This window comes from Pseudophryne corroboree (genome assembly GCF_028390025.1).
Source record: "Pseudophryne corroboree isolate aPseCor3 chromosome 3 unlocalized genomic scaffold, aPseCor3.hap2 SUPER_3_unloc_40, whole genome shotgun sequence".
Classification (NCBI taxonomy): domain Eukaryota; kingdom Metazoa; phylum Chordata; class Amphibia; order Anura; family Myobatrachidae; genus Pseudophryne; species Pseudophryne corroboree.
Window position 1 is genome coordinate 763,716 of NW_026967531.1, and position 12,093 is coordinate 775,808.

The 12,093-nt window shown below is 48.7% G+C and overlaps 1 protein-coding gene across 1 annotated transcript in view; it reads left to right on the forward strand.

Moving 5' to 3' along the window:
* The window catches only part of LOC134984222 (zinc finger protein ZFP2-like), a 67,991-nt gene that overhangs the window by 18,579 nt on the left and 37,319 nt on the right, over positions 1-12,093 (forward strand). The window lies entirely within an intron of this gene.

The window sequence follows — 12,093 nt, forward strand, 5'->3', positions numbered from 1 at the left end:
TTACGCTTAGTACATCCCGCCCTCACTCTCTCTCTCTCTCTCTCTCTCTCTCAGTTTGTAAGTATAATGTTCATTTTTACAGGTACCCCTACCCTATTGGATTCTACTGGACAAGTGGACGTGACCGACGTGGGATGTAGGTAAGTATGTGTGAGTGTGTAAGTGTGTTTTAATAAATTTATACTTTCACGGTGTGTGTGTGTTGTGTTTTTATTTGGGTATTTTTTTTGTTGTAGAACTACAGGTACCTGCGGGCCCGTTATTTCCTCGCATGCTGGTACTTGAGGTTCTCCAAGTACCAGCAAGCGGGGGAGGCTTGCTGGGCCTTGTAGTTCCACAACAAAAAACAATATTCTTTTTTTTACACACATGGCTATCAGCCCGGCACCCACCGCCCAGGGGTGCTGGGGACAGCCTCGGGCTTCACCCCTAGCCCTTGGGTGCCTGGAGGGGGGGGTGACCCCTTGATTTAAGGGGTCCCCACTCCTCCAGGGAACCCCGGCCAGTGGTGACTAGTTGGGGGGGTAATGTCACGGCCGCAGGGACCTACATAAATGTGTCCCCCGGCTGTGGCATTATGTCCCTGGCTAGTGGAGCCCGGTGCTGGTTTCAAAAATACGGGGGACCCCTACATCTTTTGTCCCCCGTATTTTTGGAACCAGGACCGGACTAAGAGCCCGGTGCTGGTTGTCAAAATACGGGGAACCCCTGTCCAATTTTTTTCCCAGTATTTAAACAACCAGGACCGGCTCAAAGAGCCCGAAGCTGGTTATACTTAGGAGGGGGGACCTCACGCATTTTTTTTTGAACCCATTCAGACCCTTCTCCATTAAGTTAATGGAAGCCCTGGACAACAAAATTGCATTCATGTCCTCCTCTCACTCCCTTCCCAGTCCCAAACAAAAAAAAAAATTTCTATAAAAAAGTACAATATACAACAAGTATGATGAGCAGGCAGGCAGAAGGCATTGGCGGCATTGGACTGAGATGCAAATTAGGAGGCCTGGGTCAGTTGATGGTGGGCGAGTTTGTAAGCCATTGGCGGTGGCAGCGGGCATCGGCTCAGAGACAGTAGCGGGCATTGGCTCGACGGCGGTAGGGGTCATTGGCAGGATGTGGCAGGCATTATGGCTGTAGTGCCTCACCAGCCACTGACCTCACCGCACGCCACTGCTGGACACCATTAGCTCCAGAGGGACCGAACACAGGCCCAGCCTCGGAGTCCGGTCCCAGAGCCGCGCCGCCGGCCCCCTTACAGAGCCAGAAGCAAGAAGAGGTCCGGAAAATCGGCGGCAGAAGATATCAGTCTTCACCAAGGTAGCGCACAGCACTGCAGCTGTGCGCCATTGCTCCTCATACACACCTCACACTGCGGTCACTGAGGGTACAGGGCGCTGGGGGGGGGGGGGCGCCCTGAGCAGCAATAAAAACACCTTGGCTGGCAAACATACATCACATATAACCCCCAGGGCTATATGGATGTATTTTAACCCCTGCCAGAATCCATAAAAATGCGGGAGAAAAGTCTGCAAAAAAGGGGCGGAGCCTATCTCCTCAGCACACTGGCGCCATTTTCTCTCACAGCTCCGTTGGAGGGAAGCTCCCTGGCTCTCCCCTGCAGTTACTACACTACAGAAAGGGGTTAAAAAAGAGAGGGGGGCACTAATTAGGCGCAGTATAATATAAACAGCAGCTATAAGGGGAAAAACACTTCTATAAGGTTATCCCTGTATATATATAGCGCTCTGGTGTGTGCTGGCATACTCTCCCTCTGTCTCCCCAAAGGGCTAGTGGGGTCCTGTCCTCTATCAGAGCATTCCCTGTGTGTGTGCGGTGTGTCGGTACGATTGTGTCGACATGTATGAGGAGGAAATTGGTGTGGAGGCGGAGCAATTGCCTGTAATGGAGATGTCACCCCCTAGGGAGTCGACACCCGAGTGGCTGAGCTTATGGAAGGAATTACGTGACAGTGTCAGCTCTTTACAAAAGATTGATGACATGAGACAGCCGGTTACTCAGCCTGTGCCTGTCCAGGTGTCTCAAAAGCAATCAGGGGCTCTAAAACGCCAGTTACCGCAGATGGCAGATACAGACGCCGACACGGATACTGACTCCAGTGTCGACGATTAAGAGACGAATGTGACTTCCAGTAGGGCCACACGTTACATGATTGAGGCTGTGGAAAATGTTTTACATATTTCTGATAATACAAGTACCACTAAAAAGGGTATTATGTTGGGTGAGAAAAAACTGCCTGTAGTTTTTCCTGCATCTAAGGAATTTAATGAAGTGTGTGATGATGTGTGGGTTCCCCCCCGATAAAAAACTGATAATTCCTAAACAGTTATTAGCATCATACCCCTTCCCGCCAGAGGATAGGGCACGTTGGGAAACACCCCCTAGGGTGGATAAAGCGCTCACACGCTTGTCTAAACAGGTGGCATTACCGTCCCCGGATACGGCCGCCCTTAAGGAACCTGCTGACAGAAAACAGGAAAATATCCTAAAATGTATATACACTCACACGGGTGTGATACTGCGACCAGCAATCGCCTCAGCCTGGATGTGCAGTGCTGGGGTGGCTTGGTCGGTTTCCCTGACTGACAATATTGATACCCTAGATAGGGATAGTATATTACTGACTATAGAGCATTTAAAAGATGCATTTCTATATATGCGTGATGCACAGAGGGATATTTGCCGACTGGCATCAAGAGTAAGTGCGCTGTCCATTTCTGCCAGAAGAGGGTTATGGACAAGACAGTGGTCAGGTGATGCTGATTCCAAAAGGCATATGGAAGTATTGCCTTATAAAAGGGAGGAGTTATTTGGGGTAGGTCTAACAGACCTGGTGGCCACGGCAACGGCTGGGAAATCCACATTTTTACCCCAGGTAGCCTCTCAACATAAGAAGACGCCGTATTATCAGGCGCAGTCCTTTCGGCCCCATAAGGGCAAAAGGCTCCTCATTTCTGCCCCGTGGCAGAGGGAGAGGAAAAAGGCTGCAGCAAACAGCCAGTTCCCAGGAACAGAAGCCCTCTCCCGTTTCTGCCAAGTCCTCAGCATGACGCTGGGGCTTTACAAGCGGACTCAGGCACGGTGGGGGCCCGTCTCAAAAATTTCAGCGTGCAGTGGGTCACTCACAGGTGGACCCCTGGATCCTTCAGGTGGCATCTCAGGGGTACAAATTGGAATTCGAGATGTCTCCCCTTCGCCGTTTCCTAAAGTCTGCTTTACCGACGTCTCCCTCCGACAGGGAGGCAGTATTGGAAGCCATTCACAAGCTGTATTCCCAGCAGGTGATAATCAAGGTACCCCTCCTACAACAGGGAAAGGGGTATTATTCCACGCTGTTTGTGGTACCGAAGCCGGACGGCTCGGGAGACCTATTTTAAATCTGAAATCCTTGAACACTTACATACAAAGGTTCAAATTCAAGATGGAGTCACTCAGAGCGGTGATTGCGAACCTGGAAGAAGGGGATTATATGGTGTCTCTGGACATCAAGGATGCTTATCTCCATGTCCCAATTTACCCTTCTCACCAAGGGTACCTCAGGTTTGTGGTACAGAACTGTCACTATCAGTTTCAGACGCTGCCGTTTGGTTTGTCCACGGCACCCCGGGTCTTTACCAAAGTAATGGCCGAAATGATGATACTCCTTCGAAGGAAGGGAGTTTTAATTATCCCTTACTTGGACGATCTCCTGATAAGGGCAAGATCCAGGGAACAGTTGGTAGTCGGGGTAGCACTATTTCAAGTAGTGTTGCGGCAGCACGGTTGGATTCTCAATATTCCAAAATCGCAGCTGATCCCGACGACACGTCTTCTATTCCTAGGGATGATCCTGGACACAGTCCAGAAAAAGGTGTTTCTCCCGGAGGAGAAAGCCAAGGAGTTATCTGAACTAGTCAGAAACCTCCTAAAACCAGGCCAAGTGTCAGTGCATCAGTGCACAAGGGTCCTGGGAAAAATGGTGGCTTCCTACGAAGCAATTCCATTCGGCAGATTCCACGCAAGAACTTTCCAGTGGGACCTGCTGGACAAATGGTCCGGATCGCATCTTCAGATGCATCAGCGGATAACCCTGTAACCAAAGACAAGGGTGTTTCTCCTGTGGTGGTTGCAGAGTGCTCATCTTCTAGAGGGCCGCAGATTCGGCATTCAGGACTGGGTCCTGGTGACCACGGATGCCAGCCTGCGAGGCTGGGGAGCAGTCACACAGGGAAGAAATTTCCAGGGCTTGTGGTCAAGCCTGGAGACATCACTTCACATAAATATCTTGGAGCTAAGGGCCATTTACAATGCCCTAAGCCAAGCAAGGCCTCTGCTTCAAGGTCAGCCCACGAAAACAGACAGGGCGGCACAAGAAGCAGGAGGGCAATGGCAGAAGCTGCAAGGATTTTTCGCTGGGCGGAAAATCATGTGATAGCATTGTCAGCAGTGTTCATTCCGGGCGTGGACAACTGGGAAGCAGACTTCCTCAGCAGGCACGACCTCCACCCGGGAGAGTGGGGACTTCACCCAGAAGTCTTCCACATGATTGTAAACCATTGGGAAAAACCAAAGGTGGACAGGATGGCGTCCCGCCTCAACAAAAAATTGGACAGGTATTGCGCCAGGTCAAGGGACCCTCAGGCAAAAGCTGTGGACGCTCTGGTAACACCATGGGTGTACCAGTCAGTGTATGTGTTCCCTCCTCTTCCTCTCATACCAAAAGTACTGAGAATTATAAGATGGAGGGGAGTAAGAACTATACCCGTGGCTCCGGATTGGCCAAGAAGGACTTGGTAACCGGAACTTCAAGAGATGCTCACGGAGGACCAGTGGCCTCTACCTCTAAGAAGGGACCTGCTCCAGCAAGGACCCAGTCTATTCCAAGACTTACCGCGGCTGCGTTTGGCGGCAGGGCGGTTGAACGCCGGATCCTGAAGGAAAAAAGCATTCCGGATGAAGTCATCCCTACCCTGATCAAAGCCAGGAAGGATGTAACCGCAAAGCATTATCACCGCATTTGGCGAAAATATGTTGCGTGGTGCGAGGCCAGTAAGGCCCCGATGGAGGAATTTCAACTAGGTCGATTCCTGCATTTCCTGCAAACAGGAGTGTATATGGGCCTAAAATTGGGGTCCATTAAGGTTCAAATTTCAGCCCTGTCAATTTTCTTCCAGAAAGAACTAGCTTCAGTTCCTGAAGTTCAGACGTTTGTAAAAGGGGTACTGCATATACAGCCTCCTTTTGTGCCTCCAGTGGCACCTTGGGATCTCAATGTAGTTTTGGGGTTCCTAAAGTCACATTGGTTTGAACCACTTGAATCTGTGGAGTTAAAATATCTCGCATGGAAAGTGGTCATGCTGTTGGCCCTGGCCTCGGCCAGGCGCGTGTCAGAATTGGCGGCTTTATCCTGTAAAAGCCCTTATCTGATCTTCCATTCAGACAGGGCGGAATTGAGGACTCGTCCTCATTTTCTCCCTAAGGTGGTTTCAGCGTTTCATCCGAACCAACCTATTGTGGTACCTGCGGCTACTAGTGACTTGGAGGACTCCAAGTTGTTGGATGTAGTCAGGGCCCTGAAAATATGTTTCCAGGACGGCTGGAGTCAGAAAATCTGACTCGCTGTTTATCCTGTATGCACCCAACAAGCTGGGTGCTCCTGCTTCTAAGCAGACTATTGCTCGTTGGATTTGTAATACAATTCAGCTTGCACATTCTGTGGCAGGCCTGCCACAGCCAAAATCTGTAAAAGCCCATTCCACAAGGTAGGTGGGCTCATCTTGGGCGGCTGCCCGAGGGGTCTCGGCTTTACAACTTTGCCGAGCAGCTACTTGGTCAGGGGCAAACACGTTTGCTAAATTCTACAAATTTGATACCCTGGCTGAGGAGGACCTGGAGTTCTCTCATTCGGTGCTGCAGAGTCATCCGCACTCTCCCGCCCGTTTGGGAGCTTTGGTATAATCCCCATGGTCCTTACGGAGTTCCCAGCATCCACTAGGACGTCAGAGAAAATAAGAATTTACTTACCGATAATTCTATTTCTCGTAGTCCGTAGTGGATGCTGGGCGCCCATCCCAAGTGCGGATTGTCTGCAATTCTTGTACATAGTTATTGTTAACTAAATCGGGTTATTGTTGTTTTGAGCCATCTATCCAGAGGCTCCTCTGTTATCATGCTGTTAACTGGGTTCAGATCACAAGTTGTACGGTGTGATTGGTGTGGCTGGTATGATTCTTAACCGGGATTCATAAATCCTTCCTTATTGTGTACGCTCGTCCGGGCACAGTATCCTAACTGAGGCTTGGAGGAGGGTCATAGGGGGAGGAGCCAGTGCACACCAGGTAGTCCTAAAGCTTTACTTTTGTGCCCAGTCTCCTGCGGAGCCGCTATTCCCCATGGTCCTTACGGAGTTCCCAGCATCCACTACGGACTACGAGAAATAGAATTATCGGTAAGTAAATTCTTATTTTTACTGTCAATAAGAAAGTCTCCCTTACCTTCCCTATGTTTAAGGAATTAAACACATTATTTGAGAAATCCTGGGAAAACCCGGACAAAAGATTCCAGATCCCAAAGAGGGTTCTTGTTGCCTTTACTTTTCTTGAAGAGGATAGGAAAAAGTGGGAAACCCCCCCTATAGTAGATGCTTCTGTATCTAGATTGCCTAAAAAGGGGGTTTTACTTGTCCCCGGGTCTACCGCTTTGTAAGAGCCGGCAGACCACAAGATTGAGACTATGCTCAAATCCATATACACTGCGTCAGGAGTGGCACTAAGGCCCACTATCGCTTGTGCATTGATTTCTAAAGCCATAGTAAAGTGGTCAGGCACTTTACTAGAGGATTTAGATACTATGGACAAAAATTACATTGAAATGTTTTTACGTTGCATACAGGATTCTGCAGGTTTCATGGTGGAGGCCATGAAGGACCTTGGTGATCTGAATGCACAGACGTCTTCCATGGCTGTTTCGACACGGTATTCTGGCTGCGCCAATGGTCTGTGGATGCGGAATCCAAGAAGAGTGTGGAGAACCTACCCTTCACAGGTCAGGCTCTATTTGGGGAGGCTTTGGATGCGTGGATCTCCACGGCAACCGCGAGTAAGTTAACCTTCCTTCCCTCAGCCACTCCGACGTCAAAGAAGTCCTTTTCTACCTCTACGATGCAGTCCTTTCAGACCGCAAAGGTTAAGAAGTCCAAAGCCTCTTCCACCTTCTTCAGAAATGTTCGGGGAAAATCCAGAAAACCTGCACCGACAGGTTCCCAGGAACAGAAGCCGGCTTCTGTTTCCTCAAAATCCTCAGCATGACGGTGGACCTCCCAGCCTGGAGATCGGACAGGTGGGAGCTTGTCTGCGGAATTTCAGTCAGGTCTGGGTGTCGTCAGGCTTGGACCCCTGGGTGCAAGATATTTTATCCCAGGGGTACAGACTGGAGTTTCAAGATCTCCCACCTCACAGATTCTTCAAATTGGGCTTACCAGATTTGCTGACAGAAAGGGCTATCCTGCAGGAAGCCCATCAAAAATTGGAAAAGGCAAATGTCATTGTTCCAGTTCCACGTCATCTGGTAAACAAGGGTTTTTACTCCAACCTATTCATGGTACCGAAACTGGACGGTTTGGTCAGACCAGTATTGAACCTCAAATCGTTAAATCCTTATTTGAGTGAATTCAAGTTCAAGATGGAATCTCTGAGGGCAGTGATCTCCAGTCTAGAGGAGGGGGAATTCCTGGTATCACGGGATATCAAGGATGCGTACCTTCACATTCCAATTTGGCCACCACACCAGGCGTATCTCAGAAGTGCTCTGTTGGACTGTCACTATCCGTTCCAGGCGCTGCCATTCGGCCTACCCACGGCACCGAGGTTGTTCTCCATGGTAATGGCAGAGATGATGCACCTCCTCCGCAAGCAGGGAGTGAACATAATTCCATATCTGGACGATCTGCTGATGAAAGCGTCGTCCAGGGATAAATTGTTAGAGTCCATTGTTCTTACAACTCGACTACTCAGGGATCATAGGTGGTTCCTGAATCTTCCAAAGTCACATTTGGGGCCAACAAGGAGATTGTCTTTCCTAGGGATGATCCTCGACACAGAAGTGCAGAGGGTATTTCTACCGGTGGAGTAACGCGTGGGTGATACAGAAAATGGTCCTGGAGGTCTTGAATCCTGGCCGGGTATTGGTTAATCAGTGCATTTACCTTCTGGGGAAGATGGTGGCCTCCTACGAGGCTCTACAGTATGAAAGATTTCATGCACGGTCCTTCCAACTGGATCTCCTGGACAAGTGGTTAGGATCTCACCTACACATGCACCAGAGAATTTGTCACCGAAAGCCAGGATTTCACTCCTCTGGTGGCTGCATATGTCTCACCTTCTCGAGGGCCACAGGTTCGGGATTCAGAGCTGGATCCTTCTAACCACAAATGCAAGTCTCAGAGGCTGGGGCGCGATCAACCAAGGGGAATACTTCCAAGGAAGGTGGTCAAGTCTGGAATCCGTCCTTCCGATAAACATTCTGGAACTAAGGGCCGTGTACAACGGTCTTCTACAAGCGGCACATGTTCTGCAAGATCAGGCCATTCAGGTGCAGTCAGACAAGGCGGAACGAAGAGCAGAGCTGCAATGACAGAGGTATCAAAGATCCTCCTCTGGGCAGAAAGGCACGCGATGGTGCGGTCAGCAATCTTTATTCCGGGAGTGGACAACTGGGAAGCGGACTTCCTCAGCAGGCACAATCTCCATCCAGGAGAGTGGGGAGTCCACCCCGAGGTGTTTGCAGAAGTGACAAGACTTTGGGTCATCCCTCAAATAGACGTGATGGCCTCTGCCTCAACAAAAAGCTTTGCAGATACTGTTCCAGGTCAAGAGACCCACATGCAGTGGCGGTGGACGCATCGGTAACTCAGTGGATCTTCCAGTCAGGGTATGTGTTTCCTCCACTTCCAATCATCCCAAAGTTTTAAAAAGTTATAAAAAGAACAAGAGTTCAGGTGATTCTCATTACTCCAGACCTTATACAACAGGGGCCATTCGCTTATCAAGACTTACCGCGGCTACGTATGACGGCATGGAGGTTGACCGCCTGATCTTAGCTCGAAAAGGCATTCTGAACGGCTAGGAAAGGAGTAACGTCTAAATATTACCATCGCATTTGGAAAAAGTATGTGTCTTGGTGTGAATCCAATAAGTTTCCTACAGTGTAGTTTCAAATTGGGCGGTTTCTCCAATTCCTGCAAGCAGGGGTGGATGTGGGCCTGCATTTGGGCTCCATAAAGGTCCAGATTTCGGCCTTGTCCATTTTCTTCCAGAAACAATTGGCTTCCCTCCCTGAGGTTCAGACTTTATTGAAAGGGGTCCTTCACATCCAGCCTCCCTTTGTGCCTCCTACAGCACATTGGGATATTAACATGGTGTTGCAGTTCCTGCAATCAGATTGGTTCAAGCCTCTCTCACTTGGAAGGTGATCACACTGTTGGCATTGGCATCTGCTAGGTGTGTGTCTGAACTGGGAGCCTTGTCTTACAAGAGCCCATACTTAATTTTCTATGAAGCTCCGGACGTGTCAGCAGTTTCTTGATAAGGTTGTGTCGGCTTTTCATATTAACCAACCTATTGTGGTGCCAGTGGCTACTGACTCCTCAATTACCTCAAAGTCCTTGGATGTTGTGAGGGCTTTGAAGATTTATGTGAAGAGAACTTCTCGTCACAGAAAACCGGACTCTTTGTTTGTCCTACATGCTCCCAGTAAGATTGGGTGTCCTGCTTCTAAGCAGACGATTTCTCGCTGGATCAGATTCACTATCCAGTATGTTTATTCTATGGTAGGATTGCTGTTTCCTTAATCTGTTAAGGCCCACTCTACTCATAAGGTGGGTTCTTCCTGAGCGGCTGCCCGGGGTGTTTCGGCTTTACAGCTTTGCCGAGCTCTTGGACGGAAGAGAAAATAGGATTTTAATTAGCTACCGGTAAATCCTTTTCTCGTAGTCCGTAGAGGATGCTGGGCGCCCGCCCAGTGCTTCGTGATCCTGCAGGGATTGTTTAGTTCAGTACTGCTTTTTTCTTGGTTAAGTACTGGTTTTCTTACTTGGCTAAGTAATATTGTTCAGCCGTTGCTGAGTTTTCAGGCTGGTTAGCTTGGTTTGCCTTGTAGGTGTGAATCTCGCCACTATCTGTGTAAAATACTTCTCTCGAAGTTGTCCGTCTTCTCGGGCACAGTTTCTAGACTGAGACCCTCATTCCGAGTTGTTCGCTCACAAGCTGCTTTTGGCAGCTTTGCACACGCTAAGCCGCCGCCTACTGGGAGTGAATCTTAGCATAGTAAAATTGCGAACGAAAGATTAGCAAAATACGAATAGACACTTCTTAGCAGTTTCTGAGTAGCTCCACACTGATACCCCTTTTCCACTAGCTCAAAAAACACGGGTAAATGCACGGGGGGGGGGGGGGGGCGCATTTACCCGTGGTTTTTGCAAGTGGAAAAGGGTAAACCCGGATCAAGTGATCCGGGAATCCTACCCTGGTTGCTAGCCGGGTAATCACATTACGATCACCAGAACAAAGAAAAAACCTCGTAATGCCGTGAGTAAAATACCTAACTGCATAGCAAATTTACTTGGCGCAGTCGCACTGCGGACATTGCGCATGCGCATTAGCGACTAATCGCTCCGTTGCGAAAGAAAAATAATGAGCGAACAACTCTGAATGACCACCTGAGTCTGGTAGGAGGGGTATAGAGAGAAGAGCCAGCCCATACTATTAAACTTTTAAAGTGCTCGTGGCTCCTGGTGGACCCGTCTATGCCCCATAGTACTAATGTGGACCCCAGCATCCTCTACGGACTATGTGAAAAGGATTTACCGATAGGTAATTAAAACCCTATTTTCCATCTCAAAAACATTTCCAGGATCACATCCTTTCTCACCCAGAATACTAGTAAGACTCTCATACACTCACTGGTCATCTCCAGATTGGGCTACTGTAATCTCCTTTCTGGCAACTCTGACATACGCCTCTCCACTCCAATCTATCCTCAGTGCTGCTGCCCATCTCATCTTCCTCACCAAACGTACTACATCCACCTCCCCTCTCATGCAGGACATTCACTGGCTCCCCTTCACATTCAGAATACAATTCAAGCTTCTCACATTGAAAGCCCTCACCCACTCTTCTCCCTCTTGCATCTGTGACCTCATCTCTTTGTACACTCCCACCTGTCCTCTTCTCTCCGCTATTGCATGCCGACTCTCCTGCCAACTGATTACCTCCTCCAACTCCTACTTACAAGATTTCTCACGTGCTGCTCCCTGTCTCTGGAATTCTCTACCTCTCCCCATCCCACTCTCCACCTTTCTACAAAACCGCAATTGGGCTCTCAAGACCCACGTCTTCACCAACCCCAGCCAACTGTCCCCTTAACCCTCTTGTCCACGCCCACAGTCTTCCCCTTCTATGTCACCCTGGTGTGTTAGCCCTTCACTGTTTAGATTGTAAGCTCGTAAGAGCAGGTTCTTCTCCATCATGTGCCTTGCCTACTCTTACTTACACTATCTTATACTCCATACTCCTTTTGATGGCACCTAACCCCAGTTTTCTGTATATACCTTGTATTTGTCCTGTATTGTCTCAAACTCTTAAGTGTTTTTTTATTTTTGCTCATTTGTTTATGTACTGTGTAATGGGCGCTGCAGATCCCTTATGGCACCATATAAATAAAGGATAATACTAAATTGTTTTCTTTAACAGATACAATTCACCATTATTGTTTCTTCTAAATACTTTGTATCCATTTATTGTTGAAACATTAGTATCCAAGAATTACAGTATGATCGTATAATTACAATGACATGACTGGGGAGGTGAGGGGAACTTTGTGTGTCACAGAGATGTTACTTATACCCATAGTAATAATACAGGGACCTGACTGGGGAGGTGAGGGGATCTGGGAGTGTCACAGTGACATCACTTATATCTATAGTAATAATACATGGACAGGACTGGGGAGGTGAGGGGATCTGGGAGTGTCACAGTGTCATCAGTTATATCTATAGTAATAATACAGGGACATGACTGGGGAGGAGAGGGGATCTGGGAG